The sequence below is a fragment of the Dasypus novemcinctus genome, chromosome 29 (assembly GCF_030445035.2).
Source record: "Dasypus novemcinctus isolate mDasNov1 chromosome 29, mDasNov1.1.hap2, whole genome shotgun sequence".
NCBI lineage: Eukaryota > Metazoa > Chordata > Mammalia > Cingulata > Dasypodidae > Dasypus > Dasypus novemcinctus.
Window position 1 is genome coordinate 28,006,220 of NC_080701.1, and position 24,231 is coordinate 28,030,450.

General features: G+C 43.0%; 1 long non-coding RNA gene across 2 annotated transcripts; it reads right to left on the minus strand.

The window, feature by feature from the left end:
• Window positions 1-1,856: 1,856 nt before the first annotated feature.
• LOC131276600 (uncharacterized) lies at window positions 1,857-22,309 on the minus strand. Of its 2 annotated transcripts, XR_009184055.2 has the most exons (5): window positions 21,837-22,309; window positions 10,022-10,309; window positions 9,745-9,877; window positions 7,769-7,843; window positions 1,857-2,099 (listed from the first exon to the last, which is right to left on the minus strand). It is a non-coding gene; the product is annotated as an uncharacterized lncRNA (long non-coding RNA). The 2 variants fall into 2 exon arrangements; XR_011647758.1 differs by lacking the exons at window positions 9,745-9,877; window positions 10,022-10,309; window positions 21,837-22,309 and adding an exon at window positions 9,205-9,488.
• Window positions 22,310-24,231: the final 1,922 nt, after the last annotated feature.

Here is a 24,231-nt window from a genome sequence, read left to right on the forward strand (position 1 = left end):
TCCAGAGTTTCAAAATCATTGTTTCAGACAGTTCCTACCTGTTTACGAGCTGCTTTGGTGGAAGGACTGAGTCCCAGAGTTCCCTGCTACACTATCTTCCCACAATCCTCCTCCATCTTATGGTTTTGAGTTGCATTTCCCCAGGACTAATGAAGTCATGCAAATTTTCATGTCCTTTTGGCCACTTGTATATCTTCTTTGGAGAAATGTTTATTTAAGTTCTTGGCCCACTTTTTAACTGGTTGTTTGAGTTCTAAGATTTCTTTTATATTCTGTATGCCTGACCCTTATATATGATTTGCAAATATTTTCACCCATTCTGCAGATTGTCTTTTCACTCCCTTGATAATGTCCTTTAAAGCACAATTTTTAAAATTTTTGATGAAGTACTATTTATCTATTTTTTATTTTGTTGCTTGCATGTTTGGTGACATTGCTAAGAAACCATTGCCAATCCAAGGTCATGAAGATTAAATTTTGCTATTTTTCTAAGAGTTTTATAATTTTAGGTCATATATTTAGGTCTTTGATCCATTTTAAGCTAATTTGTGTTTATGGTATGAGTTAAGTGTCTAACTTCATTTTTTTTTATTATTAAATATTTTTAAAGAAGCTTTAGATTATATAAATGTTGCATAAAGAATATAGGGGATTCCCATTGTCCCATCGCCTTCTCCTTTCACCCTTTCCTACATACCATTAGTGGGCTACATTTGTTACAATTGATGAACACATATTGAAGCATTGCTACTAACTGTGGATTGTATAGTTTACAGTGTAGTTTATACTTTGTCCTGCACAATTTTGCAGGTATGACAAAATATATAATGGCCTGTATCCATCATTGCAAAGTCATGCAGGACAATTCCAAGGTCCCCAAAATGCCCTCATATTACACCTATTCTTCTCTCTCTCTCCCCTCAGAATCTCTGGTAGCCACTGCCTTTGTATTAATTCTTCCTTGCTAGAATAATAAGTCTATAATAGACTTATATAATAAGTCTATAATAGAAAAATAAGTCTACTTTAGTCCATTCTTCACTCTCCAATCTTGAGGATTTTGGGATGGTGATGCCCACTCTGTTTCTAAGTGAGAGGGGGCTTAGATCCCGTGGGGGAAATGGATGGAACTATCTTGCTTGCCGTTGCAGACACTCTCTGTTCCTTGGGATGGGTGTCGTTCTTTTGTAATGGATATCCAATTGTCACAGTACCTTTTATTGAAGAGACTGTGTTTTCCCTTGGAATGGTCTTGACACGCTTGTCAAAACTCAACTGACCATAGATGTATGGGTTGATTTCTAGACTCTCAATTCTATTCCACAGACCCATATGTCTATCCTTATACCTGTATCACACTGTTTTGATTACCGTAACTTTGTAGTAAGTTCAAAATTTGGAGTATGAGTCCTCCAACTTTGATTTTCTTTTTCCAAATTGTTTCAGGGCTCATTGAAATTCTACATGAATTTTAGGATTCGCTTTTCCATTTCAGCAAAATAAAGGCTGTTGGGAGTTTGCTATAAATGCATTGACTTGGTAGATCACTTTGGGAGGTATTACTGATAATGTTGTCTCCCAATTCTAGAATACAATATTTTTCCATAAATTTAGTTCTTTAATTTCTTTCAGCTATGTTTTGTAGTTTTCAGTTTTCAAATCTTGTACCTTTTTGGTTAAATTTATTTCTAGGTATTTTATTCTCGTTGATGCTATTATAAATGTAATCATTTTCTTAATTTCCTTTTTGGTCTGTTCATTGCTAGTGTATAGAAATACAACCTATTTTTGTGTGTTTACCTCAGGAGCTTTGAAGCAAGGATTATTTTGTCACAAACATTACCACGCAGACATAATGATAAAAACAGAGAATCTGTACTGCTGGGGGAAAAGAGCTTTGGAAAACTTGACTAGCAGTGCCTGTTTTGGAACTTTGGCAGTCACCACAGAGGGTTAGTGATCCAAGACTTCCAGACTCAACGGAGAGGGTGTGGCAGATCCATTTTGTGCTTGTTTATCATTAATGCCAGTCTTTGCCATCAGTCTAATTCTTGAGGTGTTTTCATTATTGCACAGGCTGAAAAGCTTTAGTATTTGGGCTGGAAAAATAGAACAAACATACATTTTCTAGCATTAAAGAATAAACAAGATATTTTAATGAACCCTTTTAGTAGAGAACAATTAAAACTTCATAGTAAATATTACAATTAAAACCTTATATACTTTGGCTACAACCTCATAGAGCAATGCGCTTTAAGTTTTGGTGTAGAAATCTGAGTTCATTGTGGCAGCATCAGGCTTTAAACTCTGATATTATGAAGGGTATTTTGCTAGTTTAAGCTGTGCTAGACATGCTGTAGCGATTCAAAAAATAATGTTCTCTATATTTCCATGCTATTTAAATTCAGCAATTTAATTTAAAAAAATTTGTGTGCACCTACTATGTGCCAAACACTCTGTTACGTGCTCCATCTGTTCCACTCTCTGCCCTCTCCCCACTCACTCTGTGCCCTGGCAGGCTGACCTCCACCATTGGGCTTCCTTGCCCTCTGGCTTCTGGTTAGTGTCGGTCACGTTGAGCATTTACAGGAGCTTCTGGAATCTTTTTTTTTTTCTTTTAAAGATTTATTTATTTATTTATTTATTTATTTATTTATTTCCCCTTCCCCCCCCAGCCCGGTTGTCTGTTCTCTGTGTCTATTTGCTGCGTCTTCTTTGTCCACTTCTGTTATTGTCAGCAGCACAGGAATCTGTGTTTCTTTTTGTTGCATCATCTTGTTGTGTCAGTTCTCCGTGTGTGTGGCACCATTCCTGGGCAGGCTGCACTTTCTTTTGTGCTGGGCGGCTCTCCTTCCGGGGCACACTCCTTGCGCGTGGGGCTCCCCTACGCGGGGGACACCCCTGCGTGGCACGGCACTCCTTGCGTGCATCAGCACTGCACATGGGCCAGCTGCACATGGGTCAAGGAGGTCCTGGGTTTGAACCACGGACCTCCTGTGTGGTAGGCGGACGCCCTAACCACTGGGCCAAGTCCGCCGCCCTGCTTCTGGCATCTTGACTCCTGGCTGCACCTTCTAGGTAGGGCTCCTCTCCTGTGGGACAGATATCTCGGCGCAGCTTTCTCTGATTCTGCATGGGCTCCACTGACAGCTCAGGACTGGGGGTGGCAAGTAGGTGATGTGGGAGAGGGAGAGGAGACAGTTTCATTCTCCTGAGCCCTGCTCAGATCTTTGTTAACAGTCCCCTTGTTAAATTGTCTTCAAATTACTAATAATGTTACCATGTCAGTGCTAATTTCCTGATTTTGCTCATTGTACTGTGGCTATATAAGATGATGAACTTATTTGTAGAAAATATACTCTCAAGTATTTAGGGATAAAGGGCATCCTCTCTGCTACTTACGCTCAAATGGTTATATATATATATTATATATATTTATTTATTTATTTATATATTTATATATTACACATACATAAATGCATACATAATACATACATACATGTACAGAAAATGATAAGGCAGAAGGGATGGGTTAGTTAATATTTAGGAAATCTTGATAAAGAGTATACTGGAATATTTTGTATTATCTGTACAACATTCTAATTTTAAAATAAAAGTATGTGGAGCTCATTGAAATGTTGCCAAAGGTCTCATTCATATCTTTTATAGTCAAAGAAAAATAAAATTCTGTTCTGGTACAGGAGCCAATCCAGGTTCTTAACATTGTTTTGTTTATTCTCTTTAGTCTCCTTAAAACTGGAAGAGTTCCTAAGTTCTTTTCTCATCTTTAATGATCTCAAACCTTAAAAAAAATAAATTGTAGGCCCCTTTTTTTTTTTTTTTTTGGTAAAATTATCCCTCAGTTTGGGTTCATCTGATGTTTCCTTATGATTTGATTCAGCACTTTTGGCATTAATACCACAGAAGAGATGCTGCCTCCTCAGTGTCATATCAAGAGGCACACAATAACTATTTGTTATACTATTAGTGATTAACTTCAATTGCTTGGTTAACGTTGTTTGTGCCAGTCAAGTTATTGTTTTCTCTTTTTTATTAGTAAGTGTCTTATGAGGAAATACTCTACTTTCATGTACTTCAAAATTTGTATAATAAAAATGGAGAAGATGGGGAGCAAAATAAGTTCTTTTAAATTGCAAGCAGCGGGTCAAATATAAGAATATGAGTCTCGGAGAAGTGCTCTAAGATACTGTGGTACAATACAGTCAATAGATTGAGTTGAAGAGAGACTAGTAAGGAAGGAAGTGAAGACAGCCTTTGTAGAAACCTTTTCTAAACTTTGGTGGTGAGAAATAGCAGCCTCATGGGATTGGCTGGATGAAAATTCAAGGTCAATAGAGGATTTTTTAAATGTTAGGAAATAAAACAACATTATTATCTGCTGATAGGCATGGTTCAGCACGGAGGGGAGGAGGTGGCTAATGAAGTAGAGGACATAAAAGAAGTAGAATGATCCCTGAGGATACTTGTCCTATTGTCAGGAAGTACGGATTACCTGGTTCCAATTAATATCGTGTAACAGATGAAATGGAAGGCTACCTATAAAGAACCCAGTACCAAGCCTGCCTATTGTGTTTATGATGTTAAATATGATCTTGAACTCAGTGTCATTTAATATCTTGGAACTGTTTCATGTCCATTTCCTCAGGTCTTTCTTCTCTCAAACTGTGTTATTTAACCCGTGTTTTGAACTTTTAACTTCAATTCTTATTCATTTCATTTTTTAGACCCCTTTAAATTCTCCTGCCTTTGGATAGTGTCCTGTTATTTCTTATGGATTCTACTACTTTTTTGCGTTTTAATTATTTAAAACATATTTATTATGTAGTCCCTTTCTGATATTTTGGTTTGGAGGGAGCACATAATTTCCCATGTACTTACATCTGCCGACTTTCCCTCATGGTGATTCATTTACTTCTGTGGTTTGTAATTTTTACTGTGAGATCATTTTCCATTGAACTTGTTTGTTTCTGTGGGTGTCCCACCAACCATGCTAGGGGAAACAGCCCTACAAGTTTGTTTTACATTTTCCTTTGCTTGGGTGTTCCATGGGTTTCACTGGTCTAGTGTTTTATTGCTGTTATTTTTGCAGCTTATGATTCCATAAATTAGGACTCTGCACTTGCAGATGGCTCAGGATTGGAGTTTCAGTTTCTCATGGGAAGATTTTTCTTTTGTTTATTTTATTTAAGACAACAACAAGAAACAAACAAACAAAAACTAGAGCCCTTACCGACAGACAAGCTAGTAGTGGAGTTTTTATAGTCCTTCTTTCTAAGGGCATAGATACATATAGCATTTCCCAGGCCAGCTCCCTACTTTGGAGAGCCCTAAGGCCACATCTAACTGTTCTTTTGGGGCATTAAAACTTCCCCTTTTAAGGCACATACTCAGATTTGATGTATTTGTGGTCGACCAGAAGCAGCTTTCAAGGCTACCACACTGCCTAGGATTTCTCCCACAATTGCTGTTACCTGAAGATTGTCCATTTGTTCTTTCAAGTTTGACTCTGTGTTTACAATCTGTTATTTTGTTTTATCCAGCATTTTTATCTGTTTGTAGAAGGGATGGGGTCTTATTTTAGTGAGCAAGTACTGGGACCAGAACTCAGCCTCTTAATATACTTAAAAACATGTTGTAAGGGGACCCAGTTGGCAAATTTTCCTGAAGAATGTGCAGGCCGTCCTTTTCTCTAGGTTCTCTGAACTCTGCTCCCGCGTTAAGCCAGTTCAGGAGCCAGGTATCAGGGCTGCATCTCTTCAGCCTTTGTAGTATTGCTTTTTGGACATGCAGTTTGGCATGGTACCTTCAACTTGTTCAGGCAGATTTTCTAAGAAACAACCTTGTGAAACCCTTCTCCAACTTCTCTGTAAGAATAATGTTGAAGACTAATTTATGCCTTTCTGTCAGTATTTCTCCTGAGTTTTTATTTTATGGAAGCTCTTCAATCGAGTAACTGGTAGTGTTCTCCTCTTTGCGTGGACTGTTAGAAAACTTAGAGCCAAATGTGTGGACTGTTAGAAAACTTAGAGCCAAATGTGTGGCTGATCTCTAATACAAGTATAGGATTTCTTGGCAAGCATTATTGGGTTCTACCCTTACTCTTGACTGCATCTTATTTTACTATGCCTATTTTCTCTTGTACGCTCATATATTTTAAATTTACTTCATCTATTTTATAAGGGAGTTGAATGACACAGTTTATCAACCTTGAAAACCTTCCCCTAGTGGTAGAGAGTAATTTATGATCCAAGGGCCACAAGAGCGTTATAAACATCACAAAATACTAGGCAGCGGTTAAAAATCACATTCTCAAAGAATGTTGAAAGAAATTTGGTACACACACAAAGCATATGTGTGTGTATATAATGCTTCCATCTGCATATTGACCTGTAAGAGATATGCTATGTCAATAGTGGTCAACTCCTTTCGGTAGGATTTCAGCTGTTTTTTTTTTCTTTTTGTGTGCTCTTCATTTTTCCAAGTCTCCATAACAAACATGCATTTCTTTTATAAAATGGGAAGAAATATAAATACTGCTGTATCACTCAGGGTCTCAGGAGGAAACATCATTCACCCCAGATGGTTCAAATGAAGAGACTCGGATGATGGGATTACCTGCAGGCATGTGGGTTGGGTTAAAGAATCAGCAAGGCAGGCTGGGGTTTCCAGAGACTCAGACAAAGAGAGCCAGGATGGCGCTCGTGAGTGGAGCTGGAGCTTGAAGAAGGGGCTCTTCCATCAGAGAAACACGCCGAAGACTGTGCCAAAGCAGGGGGCAGGAGGAGACCCTCTGACCTCTCTCCTTTACTCCTGCGACCCCCTGCTGGGGCGCGCATTGGCCAAACCCAGCCAGCAGGGCAGCCGGGACCGTGTCACCTCCTGGGAGGCCGAGGAGGACAGTGCCATGCGGGGATGGCAGCATTGTGTGTGTTGGTGGCAGCTGAGTGTGTGTGTGCCAACAGCCAGAATGCCCTGGTGGCTCCGAGAAGAGGGAGCCTGGAGCCATTGGGGAAAACTTCATGGAAGAGGTGGATTTTAAGCTATTTTTTCTGACGATCAAATGAATGTATGACTGGAAACTATCTAAAAGCTGTGAAGTTCTATAAGACACCAGCTCTTACTAAGGTACACTGTAGGCTAGCTTTAAATACTCAGAAACATTATAATAATTATTTTAATCATCAACTGTACCAAGCACTTACTGTGTGCCCGGCACCCTGCCAAATGCTTTACCTGAGCCAGCAGGTATTTCCTGTTTTATGTTAGGTCATGATGCAGTAATGTGGACCCCTTCACAGAAACCTAGCTGTAGCCAGGCGTGTCTAACTGGTGGTTGAACAGCTGATCAAGGGACTGTGAAAATAAGAAGCTCTAAGGATGGAGGAGACTGTGTGGCCGTTTTGGGTTTCATGTTCATTCGATACAATCTCCGTCTCATTGCCAGAGCCACGCTGTCCTCGTGGTCGAGCCAAAGCCACTTCACCAATAAAGAAAACAAATGCCCGAAGCTCTGCGCCAGGAGTGGGTTAGGTCCCTGCAGCAGGAGAGCAACCGGGCCACATCTAGCTCGTCCCACCCAGGCGCTCTTTCTGGCGATTAGCTCCCTTGCCCTTGGCTCATGGCTGAGCCTAGGAAGTAAGCAAAACAAAGAAGCAAGCTCAGAAGGGCATGTGTCTAAACGTATGTCCGTCCTGGAGAGGAGCTAGAAGGAGCTCATCTTTCTGCTGATATGAAATTATCTTTTTACCTGTTTTGTCTGTTTCTTGCCAAGTCTTGGGAAGAATGAAAGTTGTCGTCAGGCCGTCAGATATCCGTAGCTCCCCTGATAGGAAGAAGGGAAAAAGCACAAGTGGAAAGAAGCCAAGCTGAAATGGAGTCGATTGTCCTCTGCAAAGTGATAGTACACATGGCAGGGCAGGAGAAGGCTTCTCCTCGCTGTGCCTGGCCCTCTGGCATGCTCAGCAGAGCCCAAGGTCAGCCCGAGGTGCAGGCTGACACCAGTGTCAGTCTCCCATCAGCCCCTCGGCTGGCTCTCGCCCCTGGAGAACCAGAAGGAATGTTGGGGCTTGTTCAGGGTTCTCTAGACGCAGGTCAAGGACATGCAGTTTCATGGTTTCCCATCATGCATGGAGCTGTTGTCCTGCCTGTGACTTGTCTGGGCATTTTGGAGTCACTGTAATGTCTATCCCTTGAATTAAAGTGTCTACTAAGCCATAGATCCTGCAGAACTAGAGAAGGCCAACCCTGTGACCCCAGAATGAAGCAGAAACAGCACCCATGGGTGCAGATGGCCAATAGCCCAGAAATCCACAAATACATGCCCAGCTTTAAGACTGATCGCATATGGCTGCACAAGATGGGGTGGGCGTAGGGAGGGGGCTTAAGTACCCAGAGAGCTTCGCACCACAGGGCTGGCTGCCAGAGGACCTGGGTTCTAGTCTCAACTCTCCCTGTAAGTTGTTTTGTGGCCACAGGTGGGTCAAATAGCCCTCCTGGCCTAAGAGGCCTCGTGATTAAAGTGATAAAGGTGGTAAAGATCTCTAAGGACTTTCCCCTGAAGCCAGGGAGCACAGCTGTGAGTCCCAGAGCCTAAGGCAGGAGCCCCTGCCTCCTGGATCCCTAGATGATTCGCTGCTGTTGGCATCCTTTAAGGAAGGTGCCTAGATCCTCAGCTTTAGAACTTGGATGCTGGTGTCCACCCTGCCTGGGGCATCGTGACTTCAGATGAGGCTGTGGCAAGTTGTTCTCTAGCCGTGGTCTAAGAGAGCTCTGCAAATGGCAGACAAGCTGTCACTGGTTCATCCCATGCCGTGGCAGACATCACTAATGGATCACGATATCATTTGCCTCAAAAGCCTTCTCAACCCTGCGCCGCAAGCAAACACTGTTGATAAATTGGACTAGGCTTGCTAGGTGAAACTTATTTTCCACTTCATCTTTTTCTCTCCAGTTTCATATACTGCTTTGGTAGCATCAAAATTAATTGACATCGATGGAAAAGTCAGCTATTGTGTGACATGACTACATTTTAATTACACTCGTTAGGCAATGTTCTATGTATTTAAGCATTATGTCAATGAAGAAATTTAGTCATATAACTTAGCACTGGGCAAACAAAGAGGCAGTAACCACAGAATCATGACATTTGGAGAAGAGAAAAAGTAAACATGGATCTAGACATACCTTTAGTTTCCTGGCAGAGACACAGTACAGGTACTCAGATCCCAAAAGAGACAATATTATTTTCTCAGTTCTTGGTGCTGTTACTTGCTTTTCTCTAGGAGATTTCCATAACCTAATGGAGTTTTGCAGCATTTGGCCCTAATTATGTTTTACTTAATTTAATTCATTTTCTTTAATTTGGACTCTGCGCTAAGCTAAGTTATTCACCCCTTTTCTTGTAACTACACATAGCAATTATTGGAAGGCAGCTAGCACATTCCCTCTTAAATGTCACAACTGGGTTATAAATTCTTCCGGGTTTGTATTACATCATCCGCTCTGGTGTTTTAACCCTCTTCCAAGAATCATTTCAAAGGTATCTGCAATATTTTATCTATGTATACATATGGTTTGTCTATGATAAATAGCATTGTAGACTGGAAGACTGTTTTCTATCAGTGTCAACATACAAAGTTTGTTTAGATTCTTTATGCCCATTCTCTGCCACTTTGGATTTTGCCTGGTGAAACTTAGGTTTAACTTTTCATATTCTTTACTCACTCAAAGATGGGTTCATCCAGAGTTTGTAGTGAGAACCAGAGGCGCACTGGTGTAGGCAGCTCAGCTGAGGAAGCCTGACCTACCAGAGCAAGGCAGGAAGTGACGCTGTTTTCATGAAGATGCAGCAACCCCTCTAGGAGGAACAGAGGAAACGGAAAGACTTGGTCATAGGACTTCTCAACTCTTAATTGCATTCTGGGAAAAAAAAACAAGTGGCCAAAGATGCCCACATCTGGGTAAGGAAAGGAGTATGGAGGGGGAGAGGGGTGGAACTTACCTTGAAATAGGAGTTGTCCCCGAACACTAGTTCAGCGCTGACGTGAAAGGAGAGTCTGACTTACTGAGAAGCTCAGAAAGCTTATTCCTCAGGACGTCTCACTCCCACGTACCCTAAGGCTCTGGGAGGGACCTGAGCAAGGCGTTCACATGGTCAGATGTTCTTGTAAAGGTGGGAGGTAAAAGAGATGGTAAGCGTTGGTTAAGACGTCGATCTCTCCCCTCCTCTCCATCCTCCTTTTTTTCATGTTGGATATATAGCGTGCCCATGGATATCCTGAGGCTCCATCTGAGGGGAGGAAGGGTGGGGATACATTAAGTTTGGGTTTAGTGGGATAGATGTGGGGCTAAGCTTTTGCTAGCTGTCCGGGTGGGGATGGACTCCAGCTCCCACACCTGCTTGCCCTGTGGTGGGACACAGCAAGGTCGTGCTGTGAGAGCAATGCATTGTGTGGCACCGACACTGGTATAGTTGGCTAGAGGAGGCAAAACAAGGCTTTAAATGGGTGGAAACAGAAATTGATCTGTTTCCAAGCAATTGGTCTTCCAACTATCAGATGTAAAATTTCAGGCAGATTCTCTTTCTCATAACGCCTGGTCAAAATGGAAGCTCTCTTTTGTTAGAAATAGACAATAATCCGGGCATAAAATAATAAAAGCTCCACATGATATTCTTTCTGTGTTGATGGAGCTCTGTGGAATGACATTGATCAGAAGGCTTGTGCATGCTGGACTCTAACTTATACCAGCACTGTAACAACTGTATGCTTTGTGTATCTTAACATACCAGCTGGTGTCTCAGAGGATCTTAGTGTACCTTGTCCTAACAAAGTCTGGTGGCTCCAGATGAAACAATACACAAACTAGTCATGGACACAAGTGACCCGATGACAAAAGGCCTAGGCTGTAGCAGAAGAGTCTTGTACAGCAATGCGGCCCATCACAGCAAGTAGCACAGTAACCATGTAGAAGTGCTTTTGAGAAGTGGCTGTGGCTCCATCAGTGGGCTCCCATCTACCATAGGGGAGGCCCTGGGTTTGTGTCCCGGGGCCTCCTTGTGAAGGCAGGCTTGCCCGCACACTGCAGACACCTGCCTGGCCCGCAAGCACCGTGGAGAGCCAACTCGGCAAGGTGACACAACAAAAAGGGAGACAAGCAAAAACACAGAAGAACAGACAACAAATGGACACAGAGAGCAGACAGCAAGCAAAGCTGCAAGGGGAGGCAGAATAAATAAATAAAAATAAAATACAGACACAGAAGAATGCACAGTGAATGGACCCAGAAAGCAGACAGTAAGCAAAAAAAGTTGCAGGGTGGTGGGGTGGGGGTAGGGGGGGGGCGGGGGGGAGGGTAGGGAATAGAAAAAAAGTGCTGTTGAGCTACTCTTGTGTGGGTCTTTATTTCAAATTAATTACATATCTATTTTTTCAGATTTATTTTCATACTAAAATTCAAATACAATAAGAAATAAGTGGAAGCCCAAATTGTCAACTGAAAGAAAGAAGACAGGCAGAAGCTTAAAATGACAAACTGCCCTATTATGTTGCAGTAGAAACTAGAAAACTTTGATATCCAAAATTCATGAAGATAAGGGAAGGAATTAAGAATTCAGGAAAATAAAGACGATGAAAATGACAGCAGAAGAATTAAAAAAGATAAGGAGAAACTCAACACTCATAAATGGAAAAGGGGAAAAAGCAGAAGATTGAAATAATAGTGAAGTAAAACCCAGTTTGTGCCGTCAGACGGTGCCCAAAGGTTGGCAGCTGCTTTATTAGGGTGAGTTCATTGATTTTGATAAGTACCGTGATCATTCATTATGGTCTGTTACAATGAGCAATAATTTTATGCAACACCATTTGTGGTGGTTTGAAGCTTTATGTACCCCAGAAAAACATGCTCTTATTCCTAATCCAGTGCTGTGGGTGTGAACCCACTGCAGGCAGGACCTTTTGATGAGACTACTTCAGGTAAGGTGAGATGCACCTCATTTGGGATGGATCTTAACCCTATTACTGGAGCCCTTTACAAGAGAATGAAATTCAGACCAAGAGAGAGAAAGCCACAGAAGCAAGAAGCTGAAAGCAAGGAAACCCGGAAGAAAAGGGAGAGCCCAGCAGATGCTGCCATGTGCTTTGCCATGTGGCAGAGTCGCCACGGATTGCTGGCAGCCAGTCCTCGGGATGAAAGCGTCACCCTGATGGTGCCTGCATTGGAACATTTTCCTGGACTCTAACCACAAGCAAATAAATTCCCATTGCTTAAGCCAAAACATTTCATTACCGTGAAATGATTTAAGCAAGCCTAGGAAACTAAAACACCTTTTAATAAAAGTATAGTATGTTTTTCAAAATCATGATCCCAGTAATATTTACAGAAATTCAAGTAGAACATACGAAGAGACAAAAAGATGCTTTAAATATAGATATTCTGGAAAATAAATTATAAAAATGGTCAAACTCTCATGAGATTCTGGTGAGCCTACTCCAAGACTAAACATTCCATGTGTCATTTTGTTTTGTCAACTGTTTTCAACACGACAGACATTCCTTATATCAGATGGGATTTGGTGTTGGGTCAATATGTTGAAAAAGTTCAAAAGTCACAAAGATTCCACGAAGCACAAGAAGCCCATGTTTACTGGATCACATGTAGCTCAAGCAAAAATGCACTGGGCCAGACAATGTCTTGAAGAACAGATAAAGAAATGCAGTATTATTGTGATTGCTAAGAACAGTCATTGCATTTATTAAAATTTTTAATGAAATGTTTGTCTTCCCAATGTCATGATGAAGAGTGGCTCTCTTCATATAGTAGAACTTTCATGGGAATCGTACTAATTTCTGAATTTAATTCATTTTTGCATGAGCACAGGAAATGTTTTAAAAAGTAACTTATCTAGAACAGTTTACAAAATATTAATCAAAATAACTGGAAATGTGTACAAAATGAGTTGGATAATCAGATAAATAAACCAGAAAGCAAACTGTACTCTAGCATTGTAGATTCTATATCAGATATGGCATTGCACTTATCAGTAGGTGATTATTGTGTATTGCTCTTTTAACAAAACCCTAGGAATGATTTTTAACTTTTTGCTGATTGAAGATCATCATTCTGTGACTTTAAGCAATAAGTAAAACAAGTGGTCAGTTATATGACAGGGCAGCTATTATGCGAGGAGAATATAAAGAGCTGGAAGTACTCTTTAAAAATATAAGAGGAGCAGGTGGTGCTCAGTGGTTGAGCACCTGCTTCACATGTCCAAGGTCCCGGGTTCAATCCCCAGTACCTCCTAAAAAACCCAAACAACCATGAATAAGAATGCAGGGTATAAGTCCTGTACAGCTCATCCCTTCAATCTATTCAGAGAAAAAGCTGCCTCAACAGCACAGAAGTTCATTACTGTGATAATTTTGCAGCACTTTTATGTTTGCTTTCCTGGTTTGTGTAGTCCAGTGCTAGTGCTACCCAATAGAAATACAATGCTAGCCACATTAAAATTTTCTAGTAATCGCATTAAAAGAAGTGAAAAAGAATAGATGAAATTAATTTTAATAATATTTTTAATTTAACCCTATGGGTTTCAACATGTAATCAATAAAAAATGTATTGAGATAGTTAAAAAAAATTTTTTTGGTACTATCTCTTTGAAATCCATTGTGTATTCATTTCACACCACTTCTCAGTTTCAGTTCCGACTTTCCACATTTCACGTGTTCTATAGCCACATGTGGCTAGTGGTTATGGCATCAGGCAGTACAGGTGTAGCAGTCAGTGTGTCTTAAACTCGTGGGCCAACTTGGGTTTTTCTTTAAAGGGTCAAAATGTCATGAAGCAGCTTGCCCGTTGTAATGTTGAGAGTTCAAGTCTTGCGGTGGAGGTGCAGGTGAACGATGAGTTCAACTCCCTGCAGGCCAGAGCAGGTCAGGGGCTGAACCTCCCCCCGTTCCCCCGCCCCGTTACTTGAGTTGCTGCAAGTGAGGAAAAATTTTAAAAGTGCAAGCCAATGGGGCCCTGGGAGAGGTGGCCACAGCAAGAGCAGCCACTGTGGGGACGCCCATGACCAAGCAGGGGAGCCCCAGGGATCTCCAAGGGGTCATTCTGAGCAAAACTTTCAAGGCTGCGGAGGAGACGTCCAAGGCTCACAGGAGAAACGAATGGAACGCTGGGACCTACAGCAAAGGACAGCTCACAGAGGGCCAGCAGGCATGGCGTGTCAGGACCTGGGCCTGATACTTTGTATGGCTATGACAACTCACCCAGCCTCAGAAGAAACCTCAAATTAGGTCTCATGATCCTGAATTTACTGATAACATGAGTAGGGCCAGACGAGTGTGTAATGTACCTGACATCACTCAGTAAGGAATGGAATCAGCATCTGAGGACTGGTCTTGCCTCTACATTCCACAAATGCTCTGCCATGAGGCCTCTGTATTAGTCAGCCAAAGGGGTGCTGATGCAAAATACCGGAAACTGGCTGGCTTTTATAAAGGGTATTTATTTGGGGTAGGAGCTTACAGATACCAGGTCATAAAGCATAGGTTACTTCCCTCACCAAAGTCTGTTTGGAGCAAGATGGCTGCCGACATCTGCGAGGGTTCAGGCTTCCTGGGTTCTTATATTCCTGGGGCTTTCTCTGGGTTCAAGGTTCCTTCCTTCCTGGTGCTGGCTTCTCTTTCCTCTGGGGGCTGACTTCCCGGGTCTTCAGCATCAAACTCTAACATCACAAATCTCCAACTCTGTTCTTCGCCTTGCCTTTTATCTGTGAGTCCCCACCCACAAATACCAGAAACACCCTAATCATAATCATGCCCAGGTACAGATCAGATTACTAGCATAATCCAATATTTCTTTTTTGAATTCATCGATTATATCAAACTGCTACAGCCTCTTTCAGGGAGAATAAACCCCAGAGAGTTTACTCGGCAGGATCTCAGGACTTAACGATGCAAAAATGACTCTCTGCACCTTGAGTACCACATTCCCAGGTCTGGCATTGCCTGAAAAAGCAAGATTTCTTGGTATCACCTTTGTGCCTTTGATCCAGGAGAGCCCGGGAAAGTGGGGCTTATCCACTGACTGAGCGCAGACAAATGTAACATCAGCAGCTGTGTAGAGGGCTTTACAAACATTCATCTTAGACTGTGGTTTCTGGAAACACACCATGCCCTATGAGCAGGAACTACCTACGCTGTCAGCACTTCTAAATCACATTTGAACTAGTACAATTCTTATTTTCCATAGACTTTTTGTTTCCTAGAACTTTCCTTCTGAAAAATGGATTGGATGGGGTTTATTCATCCTGATACCGAGCAAACGTGGCTTCTTTCTCTCCAAATGCAGTCTAAAGACCAATTTCTGAGCCACCGTGGTTTCAAAGAGAGGAAGAGTTTATTTGTTTGTGCAAGCAAAGGAGTCCAGGAGCCTTGTGGCCTCAAAACTCCCTCCTGGAACTGCATTAATTGTCATCTTTTATAGCATCAGGATGCTAATGAATAATTAGGGGCGGGGCTGGCACAGACTCCTACATTAATGAACATTGAGGGGACGAACAGGATGGGGGTGGGCACCAAGCCAGGGTGAGTCACAAGGTTACAATCATTATCAGAGATCAAGACGCTGGGAGGGGGATACATAGGTTTGTCATACGATATTAAACAGAGCAAGATGGAGTGGTTACACTTTCAACAGAAATAGTCGTATACGAAGGGCAGATCCACTAGGCATAACAGCAGGTAGAGGCGACCGTATACAAGGGTGAGATCCTTCTGGAATAATCATCACAGTGGCAGGTGTTTAGTCAGAAAGGACCATACACAAAGGGTGAGGTTGGTCTAGCCAGGTTCAGTAATTTCCGATATCAAACTTTGGCTATTTTATAATACACTGGAAATAAAAGGGCATCCATGTAATTAATTCTTAAGCCTCAGTTGCACTTCTTCTTACCTTTTCTCTTGCTGGTGGATATACTTTTTAAGCAGGAAAATGTTTCTAAAGGAAAGGAGTGCTGAAGCTTTGAGATGGGAGCTCAATCTGAATGACCCGCCTCCAAGTAATTGGAAGCCAAGTGTCTCCTCTGCAGCTTCTGGTTTCTGCCTAAGGAGCGCTCACCTTGTCATGAATTAAGGGATACAGGTAGTTTGAGAGGCAATCTGGATAACTTTCGGTTGATTTAAGTTTTTCACTTATGGACTGTATGTCGTTTAGAAGAAGCATGAATATCACAGGGCTTTCAGGCCTAAGTGTTTGTGAAGACATTTTAAAACAGCAGGCATCACTTCTACCAGTGGCTGTGCCCTTCAAAAGGTGGGTGATTGTCTAACCTCTGCTCCTTATCTGTAAAATGAGAATAGGATGTCAATTTCTTGGGATTAGTGGGAATACTCTGTGAGATTAAATGAGAAGCATGTGAAAGAACCTAGCACAGTCCCCGGCCCATGGTAAATAAATGTTTATTAAATGAATGAATGAATGAACATTTAAAACCGTTTCCTTATTTAAATGTTGATTTTCCTTAAACACTTTACAAGTTTATCCTTAAAAATGCTGGTATTCTATTATAGAACTGTTGTGACTCTAGCAGTGGAAGAAATTGTATCATTGATGTGGAGACGGCGGCCCTGAGTTGCTGAGGGCAGGGAGAGGGAGGAAGAGGTGTGATACGGGGCATTTTCAGGACTTGGAGTTGTCCTGAATGATATTGCAGGGACAGATGCTGGACATTGTATAACCCACTGGATGGACTGGGGGAGAGTGTGAACTACAATGTAAACTATGGTCCATGAGGTGCAGCAGTGCTCCAGGGTGTGTTCCCCAAATGCAATGAATGTGCCTCACTGATGACAGGCGATGTTGATGCGGGAGGAGCGGGGTGGGGTGGGGAGTGGGGTATTGGGAACCTCTTATGCTTTTTAATGTAACATTTTGTGTGATCTATTTTTTTTTAAACAGACAATAAAAAATAACAACTTAAAAAAATTAAGCAAAAAAATACATAATCCATTTCCTACATAGCCTTGCTTCTTATTAATGCATATTTCTTTTCCTTAGTAGGCTACATGTGTTTATATGGTTGGGTGATGGTGTTTCTTTTTTACAAATTGCAATAACCAAACAGCTCCCATCCCTCTTTCCTTCGTATGCCTGATTTCAAAATGAAGTCAGAAATCTTTAGCATGTCCGTGAAGCTGCCGAAGGCACATCGTTATCTGTGTTGTCCTCAGGCACAGAGATGCCATGCTGTTTGCTCAAGGCCTTTCATAAATGAAGAGCACGGCCAAGAATTGACTTGTGTCAGGACCCTGATGGAAGTCGTTTCCTTTTAGTGCCATTCAGTTTTCATTGCGTACGGCCCTGGTTTAGCGGACCCTGCCTATGAGAGGAGAACATTGTAGCCCCAGCACTCTTTCTCCTGTTGATGATACGTGTATAATAAGCACAGCAAACACATATTAGCAGTTAACAATGCTCAAGGTCCCCCGCTGGTCTGTGATATGTATCATCTCACTCGATTCTTACAGCCACCCTACAGGGGAGGTCTAGTATTTTCCCCAATTTTCTATTGATGAGATGAGGGAAGAGAGAGGTTAAGTGATTTGCGCATGGTCACCCAACCAGCAAGTAGTGGAGCTGGGACCAGATCCAGCTCTATGGGTGACAGAGCTTTAACCACGGGCCCCACAAGTGATGTCTATAGGCTGAAAATGTAAACATACCAAAGCCACGTTGGCCATTTTAAAAGGACAAATGTGGCCACTGCAGAAAATTATCTTCTGCAGGCCCATCTCACCATCTTTAGAGAGCTGACTCTCAAGTGGATTTTTCTTAGGAGGTAATTTTCTTACTTGAATTTTATTGTTTGGGATAATAATCAGCTTTGCACATTCCTTAACTAACCAATGCAAAGGCTTTGGAACTGGAGAGCCTGGGTTCAAATCATAGTGCCACTACTTACCAGCTGGGTATACTAAACTGTTTTGACCCCAAGTTTCTTCACCTTAGAACATGAGAATTTCAATAGCATCACCATCCTAGGGTTTTCATAAAGATCAAATCAAATACTACATAAAAAACGTTCTTCACTCATATGATAGGTGTTCTATAACTGTTAGCTATTATTATTTTTAGTATCAACACATTTTCGTTGAGCACCTGTTATATCCAGGCACCCAACAGTGGCTCTAAGCTTTTGATGTAGTTGAAATTTAGGGGTGGCAGTCTGGTTGGGGGGGAGAAGAGTAGGCAGGAGAGTTGTCTTTTTTTCTTTTTTTAATTTATTTCTCTCCCCTACCTCCCCCCATTGTCTGCTCTCTGTGTCCATTCGCTGTGTGTTCTTCTGTGACTGCTTCTATCCTTATCAGTGGCACCGGGAATCTGTGTTTTTTTCTTGTTGCATCATCTTGCTGTGTCAGCTCTCCGTGTGTGTGGTGCCATTCTTGGGCAAGCTGTACTTTCTTTCACGCTGGGTGGCTCTCACATGCACGTCCGTAACACTGAGAAACATTAGTTGTACATATAGAAGAATTGGGAGGGTAGGCTGATGGAAACTGTAGAGGAGCTAAAGTTACCATGAGCCACCTTTTGTGATCATGACTGGCCTCTTGGGGAATGGCTTAGGAGTCAGTGGGGCTCTGCTATAGGATGTAACTTAGGGACCAGAGATGAACCCAGAATGGCATGTTGGACTAGAGTTTCTGCAGGTTAGCACATTTGAACCTCATCTGATAGGGAGTGGCTAGCCCTTGATGATTGTCATGCAAATAAATAGTATGATCAAATCCTTATTCTAGGAGCTTCTCCAATCGTATTAGGAATGCTAGGGGAGGCTGCGATAAAAGGCTTAAAACAACAAAAGTGTGTGTCTCACTCACACTACATGTCCCACGTGGGCCAGGGGGCTTTGCTCCACAGAATCCCCCACAGCCCATCTCGCAGCTCCATCTTCTGGTGGCATCCGAGGTCTCCTTGTCAGCAAGGGAAGAGGGGCTTGGTCACATAGTCCTGCCATGCTGCAGAAAAGCTGAGACTGTTGACAAGAAAATGGAACTTTGCTTGGACCAGCAAATGGAGCTGTCTCTGCCACACCAGTAGAAAAATAAATGTGGAACTATCTAGATAGGTCAACATAAGAGACGTTGGTGAGATGGGAGGGGGCAGCTTACAGGCAGCACCTAGAGCTTGTGGAGCTCAGCTAGGATGAGCTAACCTGGGAAAAATTGATGATGTTCATCCACAGACTGCTTCTCTTCCGGCCCCACTTGCATTTGTCCCATCCCTGATCACAGATGGTTGCCATCGAATCTCCACTTAGATATTGTGGATAATGAAGATGTAAACAGATAAAGATTCTGGGTCTAGTGGGGGCTGAGGGAGGGCTCTATGTCAGTCTGCTAAAGGGGTGCTGATCAAAGCACCAGAAATCGTTGGCTATTATAAAGGGTGTTTATTGGGGGTCAAAGCTTGCAGTCCCAAGGCCATGGAAAGTCCAACTCAAGGCACCATAAGAAGTGTTTTCTCAGCAAAGCCAGCTGCCACATGTGGAAGCAAGATGGCGGCGATGCCTGGAAGGTTCAGCCTTCCCCTCTGGGCTTCCTGTATCCGTCTGGGCTCTCTTCCCAAGGTCAGCTGTAGGCTGTCAGGCAAATGGTCATTTCCCCCGGGCTTTAGCTGTTTGAGCCTTCTCCTTTCTGTCACATGGCAGGATCAAAAATGACAAAGTTCTCTCCTCTGTGTGTCTTGCTGAGTGAGTACCCATTTCTACCAGACCCACCCAAGGTATGAGGACTCAGCCTGAGTCCTGCCTTACTTACATGGCTGAACCAAAGACCGAATCATCACAGGTAGTCTAATCAAAGACATCTCAGCGGAATTTAGTGCAATCAAAGAGGATGGTGGGGAGTGGATGTAGCTCAAGCGGTTGAGCGCCTGCTTCCCATGTGCATGGTCCTGGGTTCGATCCCTGGTACCTCCTGGCGGCAGAACAGGCAAACAAGCAAACAAGAAAGCCAACTCTCTTTGGGGAGCAGATGTAGCTCGGTGGCTGAGCACCTGCTTCTCAAGCATGAGGTCCTGGGTTCAATCCCCGGTACCTCCTAAGAAAAAAAAATGTATCACGCCCAGAGGAATAGATTAATTTACAAACATAAGCTCTTTTTGGGATTCATAAATATCTCAAACTGCCAGAGGCACCGTTTGCTGAAATCCCAGCCACCTTGGTACCTTTTACAGGAGCATGGCTCTCACTGCATCCACTCCCTTATGGCCTCTCTGTCCTGTTGGTGAGGTGAAATTAACTAGGTGACTGCTGATAAGGGAGAAAATTAGAATAGGAGAGAGACGGATAGAGAAAAAGAGAGAAAGCAAGACAGAAAGTAAAAGAGAGAAGAGAAGGGGAACAAAATATTTTATATTGGGAAAACAGACTAAGACACTGCCAGTGGTGGTTTCCAGGGAGGGGGATTATGGATTGCCTTTTCCCTCTCTTGTCCCTCCTTACTTATTTTCTGCTTTCCATATTTTTCCATATTTCAAAACTAAGCGTATTTTTTCCTTTTTTATTTTTTACTATTTTTTAAAAATTAAAGTTAATAGATCACAAGGAATGTTATGTTAAAAAACAAAAAAACAAGAAACATGAGGTTTCCATATAACTCACTCCCCACCCCCACCACATCATTTTTGTAAATGGTATTTTTTTGAAGATATATGTATCACCAAAAAAAATGTTACACTAAAAAATATAAGAGGTTCCTGTATACCCCCCACTCCCCCCCACCCCACTCCTCCCACACCAACAACCTCCCTCATCACTGTCGCACACTCATCGCACTTGGTGAACACATTTTGGAGCACTGCTGCACCACATGGATAATAGTTTACCCTGTAGTTCATCCACTCTCCCCCAGTCCATTCAGTGGGTTATGGCAGGATATATAAGGTCCAGCATCTGACCCTGCAGTATCATTAAGGACAACTCAAAGTCCCAAAAATGCCCCCACGTCACATCTCTTCTACCCTCTCCCTGCCCTCAGCAACTACTGTGGCCACTTTCTCCAATTCGACGCTAAAATTTCTTCTATTACTCATCACAATAGTTTTATAGTAGAATATCAGTAAGTCCACTCTAGTCCATATTTTATTCTTCCATTCCATGGCCCCTGGGATGGTGATGTCCCTTCCGCCTCTAGATCAAGAGGGGGCTTAGATTCCACATGGATGATGGATGGGATTCCTCTGCCTGCAGTTGTAGGCACTCTCGGTTGCCTGGTGTGGTGGTTGACCATCTTCACCTCCCTCTTAGCTGACCTGCGTAAGCCCAACAAACCAGAGAGTAGGAGTCACCACTCTGCTGAGGCTCAGGGCCCAGCTGGCACATGGGCAGCCCAGAGATTCAAGTCCCCTGAGTATGGACCATCCCCAGCGCCAACCACAGTTTACTTTGTTGACAACACGAGGCAGAAGCTTCCTTGCCTGTTCTCTCAGTGATTCTCTGAAGTTGACCTCTAGAGCTTCAGTGGCTGTGACTGTTTTGTAACTATGCAAGTGAAGAACGGGAGAGGTTCTCAAAGGCTTATCTAACACTAGAGTCAGCAAGGATCTGAGGACAGAGTGAGGGCAATGGGGACGAGGGGCTGCAGGGAATAGCACAGGCCCACCCCCACGTGGGCACAGTGAGCCTGGAGGCCGGAGCTGGATGAGTACAACCTGCTGCTCATGTGTGCGTCTCAGCACTGGGCCAGCTCCCGGCTCCTCCAGCTCTCTAGAAAACCTTCTCTCCCCTCTGCCCCCGACTTGATCATCGAAAGAATTACCTTTTGATTATTCAGAACCTTAGACTTGCAGGCATGCCTTTCAGGAATCCTTTGCAGAGGTAAAAGAGCTGCTAATTATGTCAGGCTCAGCACCCTGAGTCCTTCGCCGCGTGGGGCAGCAGTCATCTGAACAGCTCTGTGGTTGGGTGCTGAGAGGAGAGAAGCTCGGGGCGTGTGCTAGAGTGCAAACCAGCCAGGGGGGTAACTTGCGGCTGTGTCCCTGGGAAAAGGCTTTCCTTCTGCGTCATCGGAGAGCTTACCCAATTGTCCCGCTTGTCCTGCTGTTTCTGATCAAGTTAAATGAAAATCTTAAAACATCTTCTGAGCCGGACCCCCCACAGCCAGCATTCTTGTTTTGAGTTGCACGGAATTTCCGTGTCACCTGTTTACAAGGCATTTATTGCATTCCTGGCACAGAGGAGTCCCTGCTAAATGCTCTGAGGTAAACAGAAGGGCTGCTCGCTTCTCTCCGAGGCCCCTGTGCTTTGTAGTTTCCACCAGAGGGAGTGGGTGCCAAGCGCTGGCATGCGGTCCAGTGGTGCGCTTGAAATGGGCCAATCGAATATGATAACCACGGCCTCAGGTGACACCAGTCTCTCTGAATACCAGCCAGAGCTCAGGGTAGCTCAGGCACCAAGTTAGAGGACATTGCTCTAAGGAAAGCTGCATTCCCTTGGCACTTTTTAAAATAATAAACTTTATTTTTAGAGAAGTTTTAGATCTACAGAAAAATTACACCAAAATTATGGGGAATTTCCATATGATCCCCCACACACACACCTAGTTTCCCCTGTGATTGACATCTTACATTAAGGAGGTACGTTTGTTACAACTGTGAACCAGTAAGGAAGCATTGCCACTAACCAACGTCTATAGTTTACATTATGTTCTATACCATCTCCTGTTAATAAAAGGACTTGTAACGTGGATATAAAGATCATGGTTGCCAGCAGCTCAGAAGGGAGGGCGAGGGATGTACGTACGTATAGGCGGAACACGGCATTTTCAGGGCAGTGAAATTGTTCCGTATAATACTGCGGTGATGGACACAAGACATCAGACATTTGTCAAAGCCTATGAAACTCTCCACTGGCCCTTTTGATTACAGATGCAAATGTTCCGAGTAAAATACCACCAACTCCTATTCAACACTATAGGAAAAGAATAAAAGGGTAATGCACCAAGTGAGCAGTATGGGGTCAGGAGAACTGGTAAGGCTGCAGGCTCAAAAAGCAGGTGAAGTAGAGCCAAGTCTAGCTCCCTCTTACTGGGTGATTCTGGACAAATAATCTCACCTCTGACTATCAGTTTCCCCGTCTGCAAAATGGACGGAGTACTTCTCTCACTGGACTGTTGAGGGCCTGCCTCACAATAAATCATGGAGACCGGGGGAAGAAAAGCTCCCCCAGCTCATGAGGGGTAGACCCCGCCTTTGCTGGACTGAGGATGTGGGGTCTTAGCCTCTAAGCTGTAAGGGCACCATGAAGCAGCTATAAGAAAATATAAAGGGACTACTTTCCGAGCTGGAGAGAGGAAGAGCATTTTAATATCATGAATGTAAGCAAGGGAAACTACAAGAGAAAATTGTGTAGACTTGATCATGTAAATTTTAAAATTTTTCACACAAAGAGCACTTAAAATAAATTTAAAAAGTAAATAACAAACCGAAGTAAAAACACAACATATATGGCTTCGTTTTCTTTAAAAATTTTTAAAACCTTAAAGTTATTTGAAGAGATGAACATTCGATGTGAAGAAAAGGCAAAATCCATATGTTGAACATTCAGGATGTAGGAAATAACAATGGCCAATAAGCATATAGGAATGTTTTTTCTTTTAAGAAGGAAAAATATCCAAAATAGCTTAGAGATTGAGAGAATGTCAGTGTTCCAAGGGCCTTCCTTCATCCCCTCTCTTCCTCAGACTCCAGGCTCTTCCTGGGTGCTCCCGTGGGGCTTGTCTGAATCCATCCTCTGCCGTCCTCCCAGCTCCTCTCCCACCGCCACGCTCCACCCACGGTGTCGTCCAGCCTGCCGAGCACAGCGCGCTGGCCGCGTGCTCCGACTCAACGTTCCCGGTGTTGACTATTTGTGCGCTGCCCTGGGGAGGCTTGAGTTTGAACCGCAGTCCTGTGAGGCAGGTGACCAGGGAGTCATTTAGCTGGTGAGGGAGCCCAGCTGACGGCTAAGCGTCCCCACGTGACGGTGCTTTATTGCACATTCATTGTTCTCAAGAAGTAATAAAAACTGTTTCTTTATACAAAGTGGCCACAAAAAAAAAAAGAAAGTGGCGTGGTAGTGGAAGTTAAGCCAAAGAGGGGAGGGCTCAGTGTTTTTGGTTCTTGGTCAGAAAGGAAGAAATCTTAGGTGGTAAGAGCGTTATTTCACGAAGGCTA